Source organism: Schistocerca serialis, chromosome 5 (assembly GCF_023864345.2).
Source record: "Schistocerca serialis cubense isolate TAMUIC-IGC-003099 chromosome 5, iqSchSeri2.2, whole genome shotgun sequence".
Taxonomy (NCBI): Eukaryota; Metazoa; Arthropoda; class Insecta; order Orthoptera; family Acrididae; genus Schistocerca; species Schistocerca serialis.
In genome coordinates this window covers 341,989,077-342,012,342 of record NC_064642.1, presented here as the reverse complement: position 1 = coordinate 342,012,342, position 23,266 = coordinate 341,989,077, and the positions used below count along the sequence as shown (strand labels likewise).

General features: G+C 42.1%; 1 protein-coding gene across 1 annotated transcript in view; it reads left to right on the top strand.

Annotated features, from left to right (window-relative positions):
- Positions 1-23,266, top strand: part of LOC126481056 (G-protein coupled receptor 52-like) — a 105,499-nt gene that overhangs the window by 5,765 nt on the left and 76,468 nt on the right. The gene's annotated exons all lie outside the window — the stretch shown is intronic.

Below are 23,266 nucleotides of genomic sequence, written 5' to 3'. Positions count from 1 at the left end.
GCTGTTCGAACCTACCAGTAACTAACTTGGAACTCCACTCTGAATTGCTTCGATATCTTCCTTCAAACCGATCTGTTACAGACCCCAAACACTAGACCAGAACTCAAGAATAGGTCGCATCAGCGTCCTATATACAGTCTCCTGCACAGATGAACCACTCTTTCCTAAAATTCATCCAATAAACCGAAGTCGTCCATTTACCATCTATGTGGTAGGTTAGACCCTGAAGGCCGGCCGTGGTGGCCGAGCGGTTCTAAGCGCTACAGTCTGGAACCGTGCAACCGCTACGGTCGCAGGTTCGAATCCTGCCTCGGGCATGGATGTGTGTAATGTCCTTAGGTTACTTAGGTTGAAGCTTTTGAAATGTGGTGCTACAGAAGAATGCTGAAGATTAGATGGGTAGATCACATAACTAATGAGGAAGTATTGAATAGGATTGGGGAGAAGAGAAGTTTGTGGCACAACTTGACCAGAAGAAGGGATCGGTTGGTAGGACATGTTCTGAGGCATCAAGGGATCACCAATTTAGTATTGGAGGGCAGCGTGGAGGGTAAAAATCGTAGAGGGAGACCAAGAGATGAATACACTAAGCAGATTCAGAAGGATGTAGGTTGCAGTAGGTACTGGGAGATGAAAAAGCTTGCACAGGATAGAGTAGCATGGAGAGCTGCATCAAACCAGTCTCAGGACTGAAGACCACAACAACAACAACAACTTCTGAAAAAAAGACAGAATTCTACGACGTGTTGAACAATGTATGAACTAAACACAAGAATGAAGAGGGCGTATGCTGGTTTTGGTCAGTTAAATAGATTTCTCAAAAATAAGCTTCAAATACATCGAATTCATTTCATGATAGGTTTGATAGGCTGAGTGTACCTGAAGTCGTCATGGACGAACTGGAACGAGGATTGAACCCCAGACCTCCACTGCAGGACTGAGTGCTACACCAGCAAGGCCGTAATAGACTGGACTGCAAGACGTAATCATTATTCTGATGAGAATGAAACGGACGAGGACGGAGAGGCAGACGAATGGATGATAGATGATGAATTTCAAAAACAAAGAGAAGACAGAGACAATGATCTATGCAGTGTGGGTGAATCACATTAGAAAACAGACAAGAATAGTAAAGATGTGTGCAGTTCAATATTACAGTACATGGAAGGATCAAGAAGATGCCTTCGTTCAGCCGTGGATGTCAGGTGACTGATGATGATCTAATGCCTGTTGCATTCTAATGAAGTAGTAATGCTAGACATTCTTTTAAATAGTCTTAACTAAACGATAATCGATCGCTTTTTGTTTTCACTCTTCAGAGGGCAATTACTTCCAGATTATGAACCACTGGAGTAGTAAATGGGACCCAAAGACACAGATTCTGTTCCGTGTGGAGCCGGAAGCATTGCACTCAATCCTACTTACAAACATGAATCAAGCAGTCAGTGTCAACCTTTTTAAATGATGAAACCATTTAAAACGATCGTGCGTTGTCAGTTTTATTATGCAAGATATCTTTACTGCAGCTTGTATATAAATCATATTACTGGCCAGTTTCCACGTCTGGCCATTTCCGAATGTATGGGGTTGGTGATGTGTGTGTGTCACATTTAAAACACCATACACAGGTTGTTTGTTTTAACATGAAACAATTAAACAAAATGGTTCAAATGGCTCTGAGCACTATGGGACTTAACATCTGAGATCATCAGTCCCCTAGAACTTAGAACTACTTAAACCTAACTAATCTAAAGACATCACACACATCCATGGCCGAGGCAGGATTCAAACCTGCGACCGTAGCGGTCGCGCGTTTCCAGACAGAAGCGCCTAGAACAGTTCTGCCACAGCGGCCGGCGACAATTAAACAACTCGAAGACTACGCACCATACGAAAAAAATGTTCTGGGTGAAAGGATAATATTAGTTAACGAGACACCTGTCTGTGCTACAATTGGCTACCTCCTAAACATCCCTTCTGCGTGAGCGACGTCAAGTTTCTATTTTCAAATGGAAGCCCTCCATTTTATTGCATATTACGATTCTACAATAAAAAGTACTTACTGTTTACTCAAGCCACTGTTTACCATTCGTGGGAGGTAGCACCGTAATTGGCAAATAACATGTATGCCTGTTTTTGCAATTAAAAACCGACGCATTTTGTTCTAGATTTCATTTATGGTGCTTACGTAGATCTATATGTTCTAATGATTGATATTTACTTTCGAAACTTACCCTAGTGTTGCAAATTTGATTGTACGGCACAATATAGTCAGCCTTTTCAATGTCTGGTTAGAAACTAGGTTTAACGCAATCCAGAAACAACGACGTGGATGTAATAGTTTTCTGTTCCAATCGGGACGCTTGGTGAGTTACCTTACCTTTCACCATTGGAAAGCTTGATTTGGATGTGTCTTCTTGTCTCTCACCATTGTGGTTCTTGATTTCGGGAAGTCCCTTTATCTCTCACCACTCGGGTGCTTCTTGCAGCTTTGCCATAAATTAAAGGTCTTTCGATCTTCTCTGCAACATATACAACACCCATTACGCCAGCTGTGCCAGAACAGCTTCCAGAGAGCTTTGGTGCCGAGACGTTCGGTGTTCGTCATGAAGGCTCCAGCGCTGCAGTGGGGCATGCCACATAGTGGGGCGCTGAACAATAGGGCGGCCACGTGAGTGTTTACACGATATATGTGTATCCATGGCAGCTGCACCTGTCACTACCACTTCATCGACGTTTTACCTTATTACAATGGTTATGGTTTGTATTTCGCGGGTAGCCTCGTAGCGGCCAGTGCGAAAGCCTCAGCGATGAGATGGAAACACAAAGTGTGCCTTCTTAGCTGGGTGGTAACGTGCTCCCTCCCGTGCAAGCAGGCCTGGGTTCGATTCCCGGCTGGGTTGGGGATTTTCTCCGTTCGAGGACTGGGACTTGTGTTGTCCTCATCATCATTTCATCCTCGTCACCGGCGTGCAAATCGCCCAATATGTCGTCGACTGAAATAAGACTTGCACTTGGCGGCCGAACTTCCCGGATGGGACCTCCTGGCCAAAGATGCCATACGCTCATTTCCATTTTTAACACACACTAAAATCAGTCCTCTGACGGCGGTGTTCGAGAGCGGCCACTGAAATCAAGTATTCCGATGGTCTGGGGACTCATCACAATCAACCCTGTAGGGCAAATAACCTACTTGTATGATAAGGTAGTTTTCTGCAAACTACTTTATCATACAAGTAGCTTATTTGCCAGAAATTTCAATGTCTAGTCATGTTATTTGTACCGTACAATCACATTTGTAACACTCAGGTAACGTTTGAATATCAGTCTTTTCTTCTTCTTCTTCTTTTGCTAGTGCCTTTGTCCCAGATTTTGTGCAGGGTCGGCACGGTTAAGGCATGGTTAATTTTAAGGGGTGGCCAGATGCCCTTCCTGTCACCACCCCATACCCCCCAGGACGGAATGAGTGTACTCCAGCTGTCTGCATCTAGTGTACACCATGAAACAGTGCGAACGTATTTCAAATGACGCGAGGCGTGTAACTGAGGCAGGACGTGGGGACCAGCTGAGTGTTCACCTAGTGGGATGTGGAAAACCGCCTGAAAACCACATCCAGGCTGGCTGGCACTCCAGCCCTCGTCGTAATCCGCCGGGCAGATCTGATCCGGGACCGGCGCACCTACAAGCAAAGTCAGTCACTGAAGATGAGACTGCTGCATTGTACCACCTTGTGAGACACGCCAAGAATAGAAGAAGAAGTTTCATGGATGAACTTCAAATAGATGATGGTACCATAATCACCACCCAGAAGGAAATAATTAAAGAGATCTCAGCGTACTATGAACGTATGTATGCGTCAGGGGAAACAAACGAAGAAGAATACGATGAGCTCTTTGGTACATATCTTCCACGAATATCGCGAGATGATGATGAGAACATTTCTTCGGACATCACCAAGGAAGATGTATTAGAAATCGTGTGTAGCTCCCCTGCTAGAAAATCTCCAGGACCTGACGGATTGCCCATTGAATTCTATAAACGATTTTGGACCCTAATAGGAGAGAAGTTCACCGAAATTGTCAATGAACTCTTACAAGGAAAGCCAGTGCCTGCAGAGTCCAAACAATGCAAAATCGTGTTGATCCCGAAGAACAAAGGCTGCAAAAAAATAAAAAACCTACGGCCGATTTCGCTTTTAAATTCAGATTATAAAATTATAGCTCGAGTAATTAACAAGCGCTTTACACCATGCACTGCTGACATCATAGGCCAACAGCAGAGTTGTGCTTTTAGAAGAACGATTTTACAAACTGCGGCTTTGTATCGCGATGTCATTGCGCTAGCGCAGGCAAGTAACATGAAATGTGGACTGCTTTTCATAGACTTCCATAAGGCATTTGATCAAATTAATCACAAATACCTGATAGAGATAATGCGCCGAATGGACTTCCTGCCAAAAACCATCGACATCATCAAGAACATGGCAATGGGTGTTACTGCACAAATCTCCGTTAACTGTCAACTGACAAAAAAAATTGAAATAAAAAGGGGTGTTACCCAAGGAAGCCCCTTATACATGCTCCTGTTCGTTATATCGCTGGAACCTTTCCTGAGACAGCTACAGCACAGGCTGACAGGCCTTACCATTCAAGGAACAAAGACCGTGGTAGGTGCTTACGCGGACGATGTTGGCGTAATCATCAGAGACCAAACAGATGTGACACAACTAGAGATGATACTTGCAAAATACTGTTCCGCATCAGGTGCGAGGGTAAATGAAAATAAAAGTAAATTTCTAATTATAAAGCAGCTTGCTAACTTACGCATTGAGTGGGCGAACCATGTTAATGAACACAAAGCTCTTGGAATGGCATTGACAACGTCCCTTTTAAAAATGATAGCAATAAATTGGCGGGAGGCGGCAAGAAAAATCAAGGGAGCTTTGATTGAAAACTGTCAACGTAGCACAGACCAGTTCCAGAGAATACTGTTTATCAACACGTACATTTTATCTAAGGCCTACTACATAGCACAAGTTCTCCCCATTCCATCAATGGTGGCGAAGACGATCATGTCCACCTTAGCAAAGTTCTTGTGGAAAGGGGAATTGTTTCGAGTGCCGGTGAAGACAGCAGTTTTGGATCCAAGCAATGGAGGAATGGGTCTAACCGACATCAAGTCCAAAGCGATGGCATTGTATGTCAAACGAACATGGAGCATAATGTGTAATGATCCAGGGTGCATTACAGCAAAACTATACGATATTGTCAGGCCGAAAGTGTAGAGCCGCCGATAAATATACAAAAAATAAGTTTTAAGCTGAAACACATTAGGGAGTATTATCTTGAACTAAGTCATCTCAGCAAAAAGATTTTAAACTCCAAGAACGTTACAGCAAAGGCGATTTTAGCTGAAAGACGGAAACATGAAAGGAAAAATAACATAGAAACCAAATATGCTGGAATAGCATGGAATGTGGTCTGGAAAACCATCAGTAGTGATGTTCTTTAGTCTGACGTGAGAACCGCGTGGTGCAAGGTAGTCAATAACATCATCAGCACTAATGAGCGTCTCTTTGCCATCGGTTTAAGTGACACAAACCTCTGCAGCAAATGCAACCTCGTTGATAGTGTGCCTCATCGTTACACTTGTGGACATCGGATTATCAACTGGAGGTGGACCAGGGAGAAAATTGCTCAAATAACAAGAACTTCAGCAAACAATGTACCGACTAACATTTTCTTCAGACCAGAGGAAAGTTACTACCCTCAGGCAAAAATAACGCAGTGATTTGGTTAATGGGCAAATATACAAGTTATGTTTTTAACAATATTGGGAGCGATGAACATATTGAATACAAGATGTATATGGAAAATGAATTCGAGAAAATACTCAAATATCAGAATCACAATAAGAAATATGGTAACATGCTCCGAATTGTCTTCAATCGAATGGGTATAGGTTAGGAACTGGATTCCTAGTAGAGAGGGAATGGATTGGGTCACGTTCCCGACCCTAACCTCACCTGTAAGTCACACATGAAAAATAAATCAGCAGTACAGCAGGTACAAGAATATGGCGAGAAACATCTGGTGTCTGATATAAAGGAAGATCTTGAACTCCCTATAGATGCGTATAGAATGCTGGAACTGACAAAAATAACAAGGCAGTGAAATATTTTGCGATGTCGCTGTTCGGGATTTCTCTTCTGTCCACGTAATTTACACTGGAAGGAACACACATCAAGGATTCACTGAATGATTGGTTTGGGTCTGGGAAATGATGATGAGGAACCTCAGGCTGCAGAAGAAGAAAATGTGCCATGCTGAACTGCCACCACTTGAAGGTGACAGTGAAGGTGCTAAATTGTGCTACTGCTAAAGACTCATTTTTTTTAATGCTGTAATCTATGACTGCAATTATCTGTCACCTTATTTATGTCATTTCATTGTAGCCATTTTTGTTACTGTTTTTGGTGAATAAAAAAAAAGTTCAAAAAAAATTAAATAAATAAAATCGAGGAAGCAGTCTCGGCTAACCCGGCGGGTAACGTTTGAATATCAGTATCAACCGTTAAACACAAAGGTTTACATTTACATCGTAGATAAGACGTAGAATCAAATGCGTCGTTTCCTAATTTTAAACACAGGCACACTTGATATTTGTCGATTACGGTGCCACCTGCCACGAACGGAAAACAATAGTTTTAGTCAACCATACGTAATTTTTGGCGTAGAATCAGAATATGCAATAAAAATTGGAGGTTCCCATTTGAAAATATAAAGGTGTCCTGTCCACGCAAGAGGCCACTGTAGCGCAGGCAGTTGTCCTCTACACTAATATTAAATTTTCACCTGCAACGTTTTTCTCGAATGATGCGTCGTTTTCGAGATATTTAGTTGTCTCAAGTTAAAACAAACTCCCTGCATGTAAACGTTCTATTTATTGTATCCGTATTGTTTATCATCCACGTTTCACTTTTCCTACAGGACTACACTCCACACAAATACCTACAGGAAAGAAGTTCTACCACTTAATTTTACGACTATCGTCTATATTATCAAATTTCTCTGGTTTTGAAACGCCTTTCTCGCTATTGCCAGTCTTAATTTTATATTCTGTCAAGTTCGACCATCGTCAGTAACTTTAATGCCCAAATAGCGAAACTCATCTACCAATTGTAACGTCTTATTTCCTAATCTAATGTCTCCTGATGTGAATCGACAACATCCCATTAACTTTCTTTTGTTTTCGTTAATATTCATGTTATAAACTCTTTTCAAGAAACTGTCCTTTTCGTCATTCAGTTTACCTTCCAAGTTATTTGGTCTCTGACAGAATTAGCTCATTAAATTTTTTATTGTCTCCGAGAACTTTAATCCATTTTTAAATTTCTCTTTGGTTTCCTTTACTGCTTTCTCGGTGTACAGATTGAATAACATCGGGGATAGCTTCACCCCTGTCTCACTCCATTCCAACCACTTCATCCCTTTCATGTCGTTTGACTCTTATAACTGCACTCTGATTTTCGTACATGTAGTAGATAACCTTCCCAATCTAGTATTTTACTCCTGCTCTCTTCAGAATTTCAAGATTGTATTCTAAAAAATGTTCAAATGTGTGTGAAATCTTATGGGACTGGACTGCTAAGGTCATCAGTCCCTAAGCTTACACACTACTTGACCTAAATTATCCTAAGGACAAACACACACACACCTATGCCCGAGGGAGGACTCGAACCTCCGCCGGGACCAGCCGCACAGTCTATGACTGCAGCGCCTTAGACCGCTCGGCGATTGTATTCTACATCTACGTCTATACACTCTGCAAGCCCGCAATATATTCCAGGAAATACTGTCACAACCGTTCTTTAAATCTCCAAATGCTTTAACTTAGGTTTGCCTTCCTTCAGTCTATCTTCTAAGATAAACTGTAAGGGCAGTATGGCCTCACATGCCCTGCATTCCTTTAAAACCCAAAATGATCTTCCCCGAGGTTTGCTCCGGTAAATCTTTGAATTCTTCTGTGAATAACGTGTGATAATATTTTTCAGCCATGATTTATGAAACTGATGGGTCGATAACATTCACACGTCAGCACCTGCCTTCCCTGTAATTGCAATAATTATATTCTTATTGACGTCTGAAGGTATTTTTCCTGTCTCATGTACTCTGCATATCAGGTGTAATATTTTTCTTATACCATGCGTTCCCAAGAATCTTAAAAATTTTGGAAAAATACGTCAGGTGCCTTGTGTCGAATTAAGCCTCAAAATGCTCTGGCAAATTCTTCTCGCGGTGTCTTATCTCCCACCTCACCTCTATGTACTTCACTTCCGTTTGCATGACGCTCTCCTCGTTTTCTTTATACAGTTCTTCTGCATGGGGCTTTCATCTTTCAGATTTACCTTTTTCGTTTAATATTGACTTGTTATCTGAGCTCTTGATATTCATATAGGTTTCCTATAGGTGGCACCTATGTTTCCTATTGTCACACAAGCTTCTACCGCTTTTCGTTTTACCTCTAGCCATTCCTGAATCTGACCTTTTCCACTTAGTGTCAGTCTAATTTTTTAAACATCGGTATTCCTTTTGCCTACTTCTTTTTTACAAGACCATGTCAGTCAGTCATCTCCTGCAACTTCTGAAAGCCCCTCTTTAGGGACCATTTGTAAGTCTATACTCTCCTCAGATAACGCTTCGACGTGGTTGCACCTACGTTAGGCTATATGTATCGTTGAGACACACAACCTATTTCAACATGGCAATATCCATGATTCGTGAGGTGCATTACAAACTTGGAAGGCACTCTACGGTTGAGAGAGATAACTGCGATTAATGAGAAGCAAAAGTGGAACTTGTCGGCCCTTTACCTAGTTGTAGACTGTACCATCTCTTTGATGTCAGGTGTCTCCAGAAAATGCAAATACAGATCTTCTCAAGAAACACAACAAAATCAACACACGATGTTCCTTTCGTTTTATGGCGCAAATTCGAATACAATTGGACTAATCTAAGCCAAAACAGATTTTCGGCCACATAAGAAAATCGAAGAGATGTTGCGCCCTGTGAAGGATAGCTACAACCTCAGAGTCCTGGGGAGTAGTTATGTGGGACAGCCTATTCGAATGGTTTCCCAGCGCTGTACAAAAACAGAAGCATCACATGAAGTATGGAAATCTAGGAAAATTTGCTGTTGCCGGACACAACCTCACACGAATAAGCTCAAAATCATGTCTGAGCAAAAAGCGATTCCAGTCCACATTTCAAACTATGGGGTCCCAGTTATACAATAGGCAATGTAAATCAGATTATGCGTGAAAACTTACTTTGAGATATGAGACTTGTGCTCATAGTGCATGCAAGCGGGTACTTGATACCGAGGGACCGTGTAGGAAAGGAAAAGGTACTTTTCATTCCCTATCCCTAAATGCAGAGCTGGCTGTTTGAGTAATAACCCTTTAAAGAATCAGGAACAAGCAAATGATAGCCTTGTGCTAGATAAAGTGTATTTGTATATGTGATACGTATAGTTGTGTCCTTAGGATTAAAGTGGAGAATCGACTGACTGAGTTTGGGTTACAGGTACAATATTTATACTTATATCTATAACCTGAATAAACAGTATCATACAGATACAGATTTTATCTGATCAGGCCAAACGGCTACAACTACAGCATTTACATACAGAATGTTTCCAATACTAAATATTGACACAGCAATAAATTATTAGTAAAGACTCAGATTAAATAAAATTTAAATGAAATTGCATCATCAACAATAGAATGAGAAAACGAGCAGGTGCAAGGCTACTTTAGAAATATGTTGAGTCTGAAATATCAAATGTTTACCATCAATACTACGAAGTTAGGGACGTTAGCTTCCCTTTTGAAGGACCATGGGTGCTTGCCATTTGAAAACGGCCATAAACATGCACCTTGATACACAGTCCACATCTGCATGTACAAGGCAGAAGATAATACCACAGAAAATAACCAGAAACAGTTCAGTGTTAGAAACAGAAAACAATCATACCTTATTCTATCATGCTACTCAGGGTGCACATCATTACAATAACAGCATCGTTAATCATAACATACAAAAACATCTAGCAACCGTCTGTCCAACTGTTGATATACAATCTATACTAAATCTGTGTCCTATACAGCAATATAATACACTCTGAGTAGCCGCCACATATCATTTATTAACACAGTCTAGCAATGCACTGTCTGTTGATAGTTGTCAAATGATGCCGCTTTTAGAAAACTTCCTGCTGAGTACAGTGAATGATGTTGCTTGGCACAGCTAGCTACATGCACGTCATAACTTAGTGTATCTGAGATACAAGGAACACCGAAACACTACAACCAATATCCAAAAGTCAGAGGTTCCACTGCATCAAGTCTGCTCCGCTCAGAATGCCACAATAGCAGCCATGCACATGGGTGACCTCACACGATGATGTCCAGTCTCTACCTGTAGCCAGTCTTCTATTGGCGGCCGATCACCATTGTCAACACTGGTGGTTCCATTCACAGTCTTTATTCTCAGCCTACTGCATCACTAAATAAAAGCCTCGTGATGCCTGGGTGTTGTGTGATGTCCTTAGGTTAGTTAGCTTTAAGTAGTTCTAAGTTCTAGGGGACTGATGACCTCAGATGTTAAGTCCCATAGTGCTCAGAGCCATTTGAACCATTTGAACTAAATAAACACTTCGTCCACTAGAGAGTCACGCCACGCTAACCAGCGGCAAATCACAAGAAGTAGTGCCAACCTAAGAAAACTAGGTAAGATAGTGCTACAATTGGTGCATAGCCCTCCCTCTCCCCCCTCCGCCCCCCATTTTAGTAACCAGATCAGCCCTGAGAATACAGATTAATCTGAGAAGCCTTGATTTCCTTGCCCATGTGTAGGTCACTTAACAAAACAATAAGGCGGTGAGAAACCTTTCAATCTCAAATGGACCCTTAAATCTGGGAAACAACTTCTTGGCCACCATTCCAGAGGCCTTACTAATCCTGAAAATTCCTAAAAATATATATTCTTTACATCTTGGCATGTATTTGGCCACCACTCCACGTTACATATACCGCATAGGTTCCCCCTTTAATATTCTTTTTTGACCAAGCTCCATTGTGCAACCACTTGTTCAGCATTTCTCTTTTCGGGCAAGAGTTCATCAGTAGACCACAATTCACACAGCAAAGTTCTTGTACAGTAACCAAGAAGCCAACTACCACGTGTGGACTGATGGCTTTCATGACATTCAATGTGAAAAGCCATGCTTAACCAAGGGAGCAATCGATTCAATCGACTCTCATCATTGCTGTAGTAGCCATCTGGACCAACCTAAGATTTCTATTAATGCAGACCATGTAAGATGGATTACAATAGTAAGGAGGTGTTGTTACATGACAAAATCCCATGCCAAGGTAGAACTGCTTGAAGCTATGAGCTATAAATGGGGTCACATTATCAGTCACTTAAGTCTGTGGAAGCGCAAAGGTACCGAAAATCCTCTGAAAATTTTGGGTAATAACGTGAGCAGTCGCCACCTTGGTGGGTAATAACCAGACAAAATGCTTAAATGCATTAACACAAACCAAAATATACCCGATCGTGTGTTTGACCTAGGAAACAGACCCTTAAAACCTACATGTGTTCTCTGCGAGACCATTTCTACTGGCTTGGAGGCTAAAGATCCTATCTCCGTATTTTGGGCCGGTTTACTAGCAGGACACATGTTACAACTTGATACTCTTTTACGAATTTCCTTATACATACCTGAGCATGTAAGCTGCTGCTACATTTCTCACACGTCTTCTGTACTCATAGATGGCTCCTTAGAGCTGATTCGTGAAAACACCAGAACAACAATGGAACCAGTTTCCTGGTAACCATTGTCTTAAATTCATCACCTGCAAGTGACAGACAACACACTACTTTCTTTCTCAAAAAGGAGGGTTTTATTGCTTCACCGTTCTGAAGCCTTTCCTTAATTTCACGAATGCATTCGTCTTTGACTTGGATTTCTCAAATATTGTGAAATAAATGTGGAATCTGAGACAGCATCGAACTCATTATCGAATCAGAGCTGATCATCTCCTTGGTTATTCTCACTGCAGTCAAACATACTCATACGACTCAAAGTCGCATATGTTATGCACCTCGTACGTAAAGGCTAGAATTCTCATTGCCTACCTGATAATACGAACAGTTCTCGAAACTCTGGCTGATATCCACGTGAGCGCTTGGTTTCTCTCTCTAGGACGAACTTTCAACGTTCCAGATAATATCTAAACTTCTCCATGCTACACAATGCTGCCAAGGCTACCGTCTCCTAAGCGAGGTACCTTTTTTCTAGTTCATTTAATCTCCCATGACATTCACTACCATTTTCTTACCCCCTTTTTATTCCTGCAACAATATCGCAGCTATTCCTAGAGCCGACTTATCCATCTGAAGAACGTACTCCTCTTTGAAGTCCAGTAGGGCTAACAACAGCGCCGACATCAGTGCTTGCTTCAATGCCAAAAATTAAGCTAACCGTGAAGGCCTCTAATGAAATTGACATACTTTTATACATAACTTGTTAAGTGGAGCTGCCTTCTCTGCAAAAATACTTATCGAGTTCCTAAAAAAAATTGGCCATGGCCACAAACCTGACAACTTGTTTGACATACTGTGTGGCTGGAAATTGATTAATTACTTCCACTCTCCCTGGGTCAGCATGGATCCCTCTACCTGAAACTATATGCCCAAGGAACTTGATAGAGGACATGCAGTAATAACTTTCTGTGGATCAACCATCAGCCCTGGGTTTCTTGATCGCTCAAAAACATCACACAGATGTTGTGTACGTTCTTGAATTGAGATACTACCACCAAATCATCGAGATAATGGTAAACAAACCTAAAATTATGTCATAAAACATGGCATACATTGGCTGCCAAAAGAAAGTGAGACTTGTAGCCTATCCAAAGAGGACAAAGTTGAGCCCAGATGTGTTCCCGTCCAAAATGTGTACAAGGGTGCTTGGGCATATTGTAATCTAGTGCATGTGACAAGCAAGGAACCGTCGCAAACCGGTATGGCCTGATGGCTTAATGTGATCCGTTCTGTTGATTCTCGTATGTGGTGACAGTTGATAGAGGCCGAAACTGTATCCCGAAGACCAGGGCAGGGCCGACCATGTATGGCATCCGAAAGAGAGGACTGTTATTTCGTCGTACCACTTCAGCACTGCATGGCAACTGGCATCTGACCTCACAGCATCCACTGGACGAGTTGCATCGAGGCAAACGGTGTACAGGAGGCTTCAGCAGTGTGGCCTTTATTGTAAGAGGCCTGCTGTATGTGTGTATCTGACGATTCTTCACAGAAGGGGACGTATAGAATGGAGTCGTCAGCATTCTACCTGGACGGTCGAAGAGTGGGCACATGTTCTTTTCACAAATGAGCCCCGATTTGGTCTGATGAATCATTCTCGACTGATTCACATCTGGATGGAAATTGGAACAGGATTTTGGGACCCCAACATTGTGGAAAGAGACTGATATCGAGGAGGGTTCCTAATGGTGTGGGCAGGCACCACTCGACCACTCGAATACCTCTTCATGAAATTGTGTGGATGAATCAGCAAGGTTTATCTGCTGACAGGTATCGTGAAGAGATCTTGGGTTCTCATCTGCGGTTGTTGTGAGATGCAGTGGGCCTAGACTTCATAACGATGGACGATTATGCTCGCCCTCATACAGCATGGGAGATTGATGTTTTCTGGGAAGTGGGAGATGTTTTGTGCATGGCGTGGCCTGCTCGCTCTCCCAATTTGAATCCCATTGCGCATGTCATGGATGTACTAGGGAGACGGGTAGCATCACATCAGCATCCACCAACCACTCTCTGTGATTTGCGAGCAGCTCTGCAGAAAGGATGGGAGCTACTGCCATAACATGAGTCTGATGACGTCACACACAGTATTCCCCGTTGTTGTCAAGCTTGTATTGCTGCCAGAGGTGGTCACATCCCATGGTGAGCACATTAAACAGCTGTCAGAATATTTGTGCAAATGCGTTAAGTTCGAAAAACTTAAGGACATTTTTGTGTACCGTTACGCATGTCACAGTTGCTTATGTTGTGTATTCTTTGCATTGTTTCTACTTTACTGTTTGTACCGTTTTGTTGCAAAGTAAATGCAACCTTGCAAAATTTTCGTTTGTTGCTTTAATTTTGGACACAACTGTATTTGTGACCAATTTGCGGAATCTCATCATGGTGTGTCACCCGTTTTTTTTCTCTTTTGTCTTAGACCGTACGTCCAATTAAAGAATAGCTCAAACAGTCTTTATTACAAATGCTCAATGTGAGCACCATTCCTCACACGGAGTACGAGTGACTTGTGAAGGTGCTGAACAAATGAGAGAGTGTCTCATGCGTAGCCCCAATAAAACAGTTCGGAAAACTAGCCGTGAATTATTAATTCCAGTGCCGTCTGTATCGAGACTTTTAAAGATGTGCGTACTACTACGTCCTTATCGTTTGCAGTTGTTACAAGCTCTAAAACCCACAGACAACGATTTACATGCCAACTTTGCAAACGAAATGGTGCTTCATGACAATGAAGATTTTTTGTGTTGGGTTGTCTTCAGTGTTGAAGCGACACTTCACGTAAGTGGAAATGTTGAAGTCTGGGGTCAGCGAATCCCCACGAGATGGTGCAGTTGCAACTAGACTCCCCTAAATTGAATGTTTTTTGTGCCGTATCCCGGCGGAAAATTTATAATCCTTTCTTTCTCGGTGAAGCAACTGCGATTGATGTTTTTTATTTTGATGCGCTACTAGAGGCATGGCTCTTTCCTCAATTGAAAGAAGCTGAACCATAGACCTTTATTTGGCATCTAGAAGGTGTGCCATCTCAGTGGCGTAACTCAATACGCGACTGTTTATACGACGTTGTACCCGACCGCTGGATTGGTCCCAAGGAGATGGAAGATGGAGATTTTTTCGGTGGCCTCCACGTTCACCTTATCTAACATCATGCGATATTTACCTTTGGGGGTTCATAAAGGATAGTGTGTTTCTGCCTCCGCTTCCAGGTCATCTACCCGACTTAAGAAACAAGACTAAAGCAGTTTTCGCAACAACTGTTACTCCAGACACACTGATAAAGGTTTGGGAAGAACTTGCGTAATGACACGATGTGTCCCGTGTAAATAACGGTGCTGACATTAAACAATTGAAAAAAAACTGTTTGAGCTGCTCTTTCAAATTCAAATGGTTCTAAGCACTATGGGACTTAAATGGGACTTAACATCTCAGGTCATCAGTCCTCTAGACTTAGAACTGCTTAAACCTAACTAACCTAAGGACAACACACACATCGCGCCCGAGCCAGGATTCGAACCTGCGACCGTACCAGCAGCGCGATTCCGTATTGAAGCGCCTAGAACCCCTGGGCCACAGCGGCCGGCAGATGCGCTTTCAATTGATGTATTATTTATAAGTCGAATGCAATAAATGCTACAAAACCATAAAACCCCAACATTCATTTCGAAACACCTGGCACACGATGATGGAAACAAAGGAGCTGCGAGTGCTATTTCATCGTTAGCGCTAATATTATCTCTGGACGCAGTGTGCAATACTACATCAGTACATCTATATAGTTCTCTTACTTTTTCGACAGTGGGCTGCTTTTCTGACGATAATAATAGTGGATATGGTTTATTATTACTTTACATTCCCTACCCCTAAAGGAAGAGGGAACAGTTTGATTAACAATCCGATGAAGAGTCAGGAACTTTACAGGCAAATATCTCACGACTGGTAATGGAACATAGGGAGTCCCAACTGGGAGAATTTCCAGCATTAGGTTTATAGCAAAGGACAACCTCCCGAAAAACTGGATGGAAACTGGAGTAGGATGTCTGAAGTAGGAGGTCTGACAAAAAAAAGGGGGGGAAGCACTAGGATGAGAGGAGAAACGAACAAGAAGTCATTTGATGTTTTTCAGAGATCATAAAATCTTCGACTTACAAATAACTTGGCAATACAAGCCCACTCATTAGCAGGACGTTACATCCTCTCTGGCCTGGATGCATTCACTGAATCGTTTGTTAGTTAGTTAGTTGGTTGCGTGTTCCATTGATCAATCGCATAGTACAGTAGCCGTTATTATGTGGAACGTGTCAATTGCACGAGAAATGCACATACGAAATTCGATATATATATATATATATATATATATATATATATATATATATATATACACTCCTGGAAATTGAAATAAGAACACCGTGAATTCATTGTCCCAGGAAGGGGAAACTTTATTGACACATTCCTGGGGTCAGATACATCACATGATCACACTGACAGAACCACAGGCACATAGACACAGGCAACAGAGCATGCACAATGTCGGCACTAGTACAGTGTATATCCACCTTTCGCAGCAATGCAGGCTGCTATTCTCCCATGGAGACGATCGTAGAGATGCTGGATGTAGTCCTGTGGAACGGCTTGCCATGCCATTTCCACCTGGCGCCTCAGTTGGACCAGCGTTCGTGCTGGACGTGCAGACCGCGTGAGACGACGCTTCATCCAGTCCCAAACATGCTCAATGGGGGACAGATCCGGAGATCTTGCTGGCCAGGGTAGTTGACTTACACCTTCTAGAGCACGTTGGGTGGCACGGGATACATGCGGACGTGCATTGTCCTGTTGGAACAGCAAGTTCCCTTGCCGGTCTAGGAATGGTAGAACGATGGGTTCGATGACGGTTTGGATGTACCGTGCACTATTCAGTGTCCCCTCGACGATCACCAGTGGTGTACGGCCAGTGTAGGAGATCGCTTCCCACACCATGATGCCGGGTGTTGGCCCTGTGTGCCTCGGTCGTATGCAGTCCTGATTGTGGCGCTCACCTGCACGGCGCCAAACACGCATACGACCATCATTGGCACCAAGGCAGAAGCGACTCTCATCGCTGAAGACGACACGTCTCCATTCGTCCCTCCATTCACGCCTCTCGCGACACCACTGGAGGCGGGCTGCACGATGTTGGGGCGTGAGCGGAAGACGGCCTAACGGTGTGCGGGACCGTAGCCCAGCTTCATGGAGACGGTTGCGAATGGTCCTCGCCGATACCCCAGGAGCAACAGTGTCCCTAATTTGCTGGGAAGTGGCGGTGCGGTCCCCTACGGCACTGCGTAGGATCCTACGGTCTTGGCGTGCATCCGTGCGTCGCTGCGGTCCGGTCCCAGGTCGACGGGCACGTGCACCTTCCGCCGACCACTGGCGACAACATCGATGTACTGTGGAGACCTCACGCCCCACGTGTTGAGCAATTCGGCGGTACGTCCACCCGGCCTCCCGCATGCCCACTATACGCCCTCGCTCAAAGTCCGTCAACTGCACATACGGTTCACGTCCACGCTGTCGCGGCATGCTACCAGTGTTAAAGACTGCGATGGAGCTCCGTATGCCACGGCAAACTGGCTGACACTGACGGCGGCGGTGCACAAATGCTGCGCAGCTAGCGCCATTCGACGGCCAACACCGCGGTTCCTGGTGTGTCCGCTGTGCCGTGCGTGTGATCATTGCTTGTACAGCCCTCTCACAGTGTCCGGAGCAAGTATGGTGGGTCTGACACACCGGTGTCAATGTGTTCTTTTTTCCATTTCCAGGAGTATATATATATATATATATATATATATATATATATATATATATATATTACAATGCAGAGATTAATATTTCTATTATTTACCCCATTCCCTTAAATGGCACAAAATGCATATACTATATTTGTAGATTTATTTATTCCTATTCAAGAATTCATGGTCGCAGCCATATTCGTCGACTATGGTCATCCGAGGTTCTGCAGAACCGCGATTAATCGCTAAAGTAATGCGACGCTATTCACCGGCCGCCCACGCTTCTGGAACACGGCATACTCCAAACGTAGCCATTTGTGCTGTGGTGTTAACGGCAGCCCAACCAAACATAATAATTCAATAGACCGCCTTCCAAGCCAATTGTGTTAGGCATTATTTTGAGCTAATACTTCAGTACATGGTATCATCTCATGTGCGTAGCAATTAAAATTTACATCTTTCACGCAGATTTCGAGGTGCTTGGTGCATATTAAGGCAATGCTCCCTTGTGGTGGTCAGACTTGCTCGATCGGAGTCTTGGCGATGGGTATGCCTGCGCTCAAGTTCCTATGTAGTTCAAAATCAGGCCACTGTCACATCCGAATGCACCATAAACCTGGATACTGCACCGTTCGACCAAGGCCACAGTGAAAACACTTTCAAACTCTGTCAGATGCTGATAACGCTGTATCACGTGAGTAAGCGGCAGCTCCATGTTCTTCACACTCATCATTCAACATCTGACGCCGTTCGCGCCCCTTATATACCATGGTATGCCTGGTAACAACATTAAATACGAACAACACTGATACACTCTATGAGCTGTTATATAGTTACACATGACGTCATCTGGCATGTATTCACTGTTGGACGATCTGTTCAAACGTTCTGTTCAGTGTGATTAATTCTCTGTTACCTCATGGTAGCAAAATAATATTTTTTTACTTCACTCAGATATATAATACGCTGATACCAACGTCTTCAAAACAATGCTGATTGTAATTCTGTTTGTAATAATAATTAATTAATTTCCTCTTTCCGAACATAAACGCGAGCGTTGCTTTTCCGCATCTTAACAGTTCTTCGCTATTTTTTAGATAAATTCTTCAATAATCCAATGACATTAACCACCATTAACCACCATTCGTTAACAATCTGATCTTCCAACATAATTTATTTTATCAAAGTAGGAACTGAATGAGGATTCCGGGCCAAATTGTACCTTTACTTTGGACCCTGACTTTCCCTTCTCCTACCCCTATCCCCTCCTCATACCCTCCCCTTCCCTCTCTAATTTCATCCCTGTCCCTCTCTCCCTCTCGTCACCCCCTCTTTCTCTCCTACCCCAATTACAAAGTTATGCACCTTTCTTGGAAATAGTCCTATCAGAGGTCTTCCAAGCCAATTGTGTTAGGCATTATTTTGAGCTAATACTTCAGTACATGGTATCATCTCATGTGCGTAGCAATTAAAATTTACATCTTTCACGCAGATACAGTACATAGGTTACATTTTCAGTACATTAATTCAAGACGAGAAATTTACTGTTTCATCAATTTAAAATTCCCCCATCCTTGTTGCGCATACATCTGATCAGCCCTGTCTGCTCGAAAATGACCCTGCAATGCAGTAGTCACTTTATCATCGAGTATCAAGGGTTTATGGCACTTTGTCCACAATGCCAATTTACATCGCTTTATAGTTGAAACTGTCCACCTTCATAGTTGAGTGGTCAGAGTGGCTGACTGCCAGGTAGAGCCATATGTTCAATTCCCAGTACTGACAGGAATTTTTCCTCAGTGGGAGGATTAGAACAGGTTGTACTCAGTGCCGTGATGCTAACTGAGGAGGTACTTCACCAGGTAGCAGAGCAGCCCCATGTCTGCTAACCTGGTAACAGCCAGGTGAATGATATGCTAACCCCAAACCCCTCCATACCTCATAATAATGACGTCATTGTCTGAGGTTGACATGGCGGTCGGAAGTACCTGATTGGACTGTCTGTGACCAGAATGGCAGTGCAAAATGTGATAAAGGAAACTGTATATAGCTTGTATTGTATTATAAACTGAACAGCCGATTCACCAATCATTTAATACATGTTCTCAGTATTCATCAATGCTTAATTCCTTTTATGAGGAGACTTTTCGCACCCATCACTTCATCCAATACATGTTGTGTTTCAGTTTAGAGATCATACATTTTGCCCTCAGTCCTGTTCATTCTGTAAAAATTTCCCTAATAATTCATCTTTAATTAAATCCACTTTAGTAATGTGCCCCAGTAATTCATCTTTAATTAAACCCACTTTATAATTACACAACATGCTAAGCTATCTGTGTCTGTGTATTACATTTTAACATCGTTCGTCCAAAATTTCTTCAACATATAGCTGTAATGGAAATCTACAATAATTTTAGAAGTATCCGAAATACCCATTCCTACAACTATGTTTTTGTTAAAAGCAGTGTTTCGACTACTAAATTCAATAGGAACTTAATTTTCCTCAAATATGAAGTGTCTGAAATACCCATTCCTACAGCTATGTTTTCGTTAAAAGCAATATTTAGACTACTAAATTCAATAGCAACTAAATTTTCCTTAACCTGAGTTAGAAATTCGGTCTTGCAATCAAATCAGCAGTTCCATATCTACGCTCCCAACTTGTTACTTGCTTCACGTCAGTCATTTTTCGGACACTCTCCATTGTTTGGCCACAAACACTGTTATTCATCAGTTTGACAAAATTCTTTTCAACGTCCATCTTTTTTTCCCAGTACTCATACATACGTTTCTCAGCATTAATATCAATAGACAGTTTCACGCAAGGAGCTAGGTGGAATGGTAACGGCCAGTGAATTTTGCCTAGAATAAGGTTATTTTTCAGGCACTGCTTTAAATCTTTGTAATGTGCCTAACGGCAGATCGAAGTGAATTTCATGGATATTTCCTGGATACTCAAGGTGTACATCTAAATTGTAAAGTATGTAGTAGTTTTCAGCAGTGCATCCCACACTGAACCAGGCGTATTCACCTAACAATTTGAGGCACAGTACGCGAAAATTTTCAGCCACATCTACCAACAGCAATACCTTGGTTTTTAACTAAGTTGCAGTAATCTCTCAATGTCTTGAATTTAAATGGAGGCCATACCTTGCACGCTCTTTTGTATTCATATTCTTTGATAGTGGTTTTATCGGTCAGCAAGTTTTTGAATGCTTCAGTTGACAGGAACCGTTCATCCAACGAAATAGATTCATCAGTTATATACTCATGGTGAAATACAAGTTTCTTATTAATCAAATTAAATTGTTCACTGTTGTGGAAATACTTCCTTGTTATTTTCAGCTCGCCAGTTTTTAAACATAATACACGTTTTTTTTTTCCAACTAACAAGCCAGAGAGTTGAAAGAATCTCTAAACTGAAATTTTATCTTGCAATGATGTTCCAATGCGACAGATTTTATACTGTTCCATGTTTGTTACAATCACAAAAACATTTCCTGCATTTATTTTCACCGTTTTATTATGCTTCATTTGTTCGCTTAGGTTCATAATTATAAAATGAGTTTTGAAAATCAGTAGGCACTACAGTGAGCATGTACAGTTCCTCGAAATCTGCCTGTAAAATGGCAAATGATCTTTGTGTTTCACTTCATTCTACTTGAAGCGTTTCTTGCAGATGTGGCAAATTTCTGTTGCTGGAAACTGCTTCCTCTTCAACGTTAATATTCATCTACCTGTTTCAGAAAAATTAATGGTTCACGTATTCGGCAATCAGATCCAGCTGTCTTAAACTATTCCATACAATCAGAACCTAGATACAACTGAAACTCTGCACATTCCTCACTGTAACTACAGTGCATGTCCAAAACAATTCCGTCTGGTTTGTGCCCACGGATTTCTTCACCAACACCTGGTTGTAGCTCGCATTTGATATATGCATATACGACAAACATTGGCTTTAATTGCTGTTTACACTTGTCGAATTTTTGTACAGTTTCTCTGCTTTGGGCGTGACATTGTTGACTGGTTTGAATGGCAAAAAATCAACTAAATGTGCATCCAACTTCCCTTTGGAATGAGAATATCACTAACAGCGCTCACTTCTTTCAGTTGACTGGTGATGGCCAGTAATGCTACTGTATGTTAATCTCGAAAGATCTTTTATGTAACAGAAATGATAAATTCCTGAGTTTTCAACAGGCAGCATTAACACCTTCACATGTTTTGCACGTTTATGATGGTTCAAGACATACAATGGAACCACTTAAAAATCTTTTTCTTCGTATTCGTATTTCGCTTCTATAATCATCCACTCGTGGTCATAATAATGAATACCATACACAATAACAGACACGTTTTGATGTTTTGCTCAAATATTTCTACACGTTTTAAATTGCTAGTAAATTAAATGTTCGCAAAATTTAACGTGTCATAATTAGACAACCGGTTCATGCGACCATTTGCTGCGCACAAACCAGCCATAACTGTGCATTTGAACTAATAATTACCAATGTTTGAGGCAACATTTATCATGGCATGTTTGTCTGCAATGATGTTTGGTAATGTTCTAGACGTTCCTGCATCATAGCCTTTACTTATATTCATGTTAATATGAAATTTCAGAATTTCTTTTAACGCCCAAACTGAACCAAAAACTTCGAAGTGGCCAGTTTTTTAAAAAATAATGCTGGTCTGTAACACTGGTTGATTAACATTCCCTGACGTCAATAGGCAGCGACAGGGACATATTCTTTCTGTCCATAAACTTGATGTCCGGGTTAAACATATAATAATACCAGAATGAAGAATGCTCCTACCATGGCACAAAAAAGGCTAACATGTGCTGGGCAGACTAGGGACGTAAACGAAACGAATTAGCTTTTCGACTCATCTGGCAGCCTAAAGACATTCAAATCAAAACATCTTGACATATTTGCGCTTTTTTACTTGTTAGTATTAGTACCCACGTCATCTAACGTAACAGATCCTGTCCAGTAAAGTAACATGATACATGACGTGTCATATAACATGACGCACGCCATCACGTCATCCAACATGGCATTTGTCATGTCGTGCAATATGATAAAACTCGTCTTTAAAGTTTAGGATGCACCATCCTTACTCTGGGATATTTCCTATTACAGATGCACCCCCGCTCTTGGATATTTCCTATAGTAGATGCAACCCACTCTCTAGAATCACATACATGTAACAGGGGATGGGTTTGGGGAACGAATTGTCCCCTCGGGAATAGAAACAACCCTCCAACCACAAATCAAAACATTGTTTTAGTGTCCCTCCACCCAGGAACAGATCCACCCCCGGAAATTCCCCCCGCCCCCCCCCCCCCCCGGGAAAATTTTTTTTAGCTGTTACATATATGCCCTTCAGTCGTATAATATTATATATTGTTTACTGTGAGTGGCGAATCGGCACAGGATCAGAGGCTTAAGTCTATAAACTGCAAGATGCAGACGTGTCAATTCCTGCAGCTACGGGAGCTCACTGCTGTGGGGAAGTAAAAAAGCGCGAATATGTTAAGATGTTTTGATTTAAATGTCTTTGAAGCTGCCACATAAGCCGAAAAGCTAGTTCCCTTCTGTT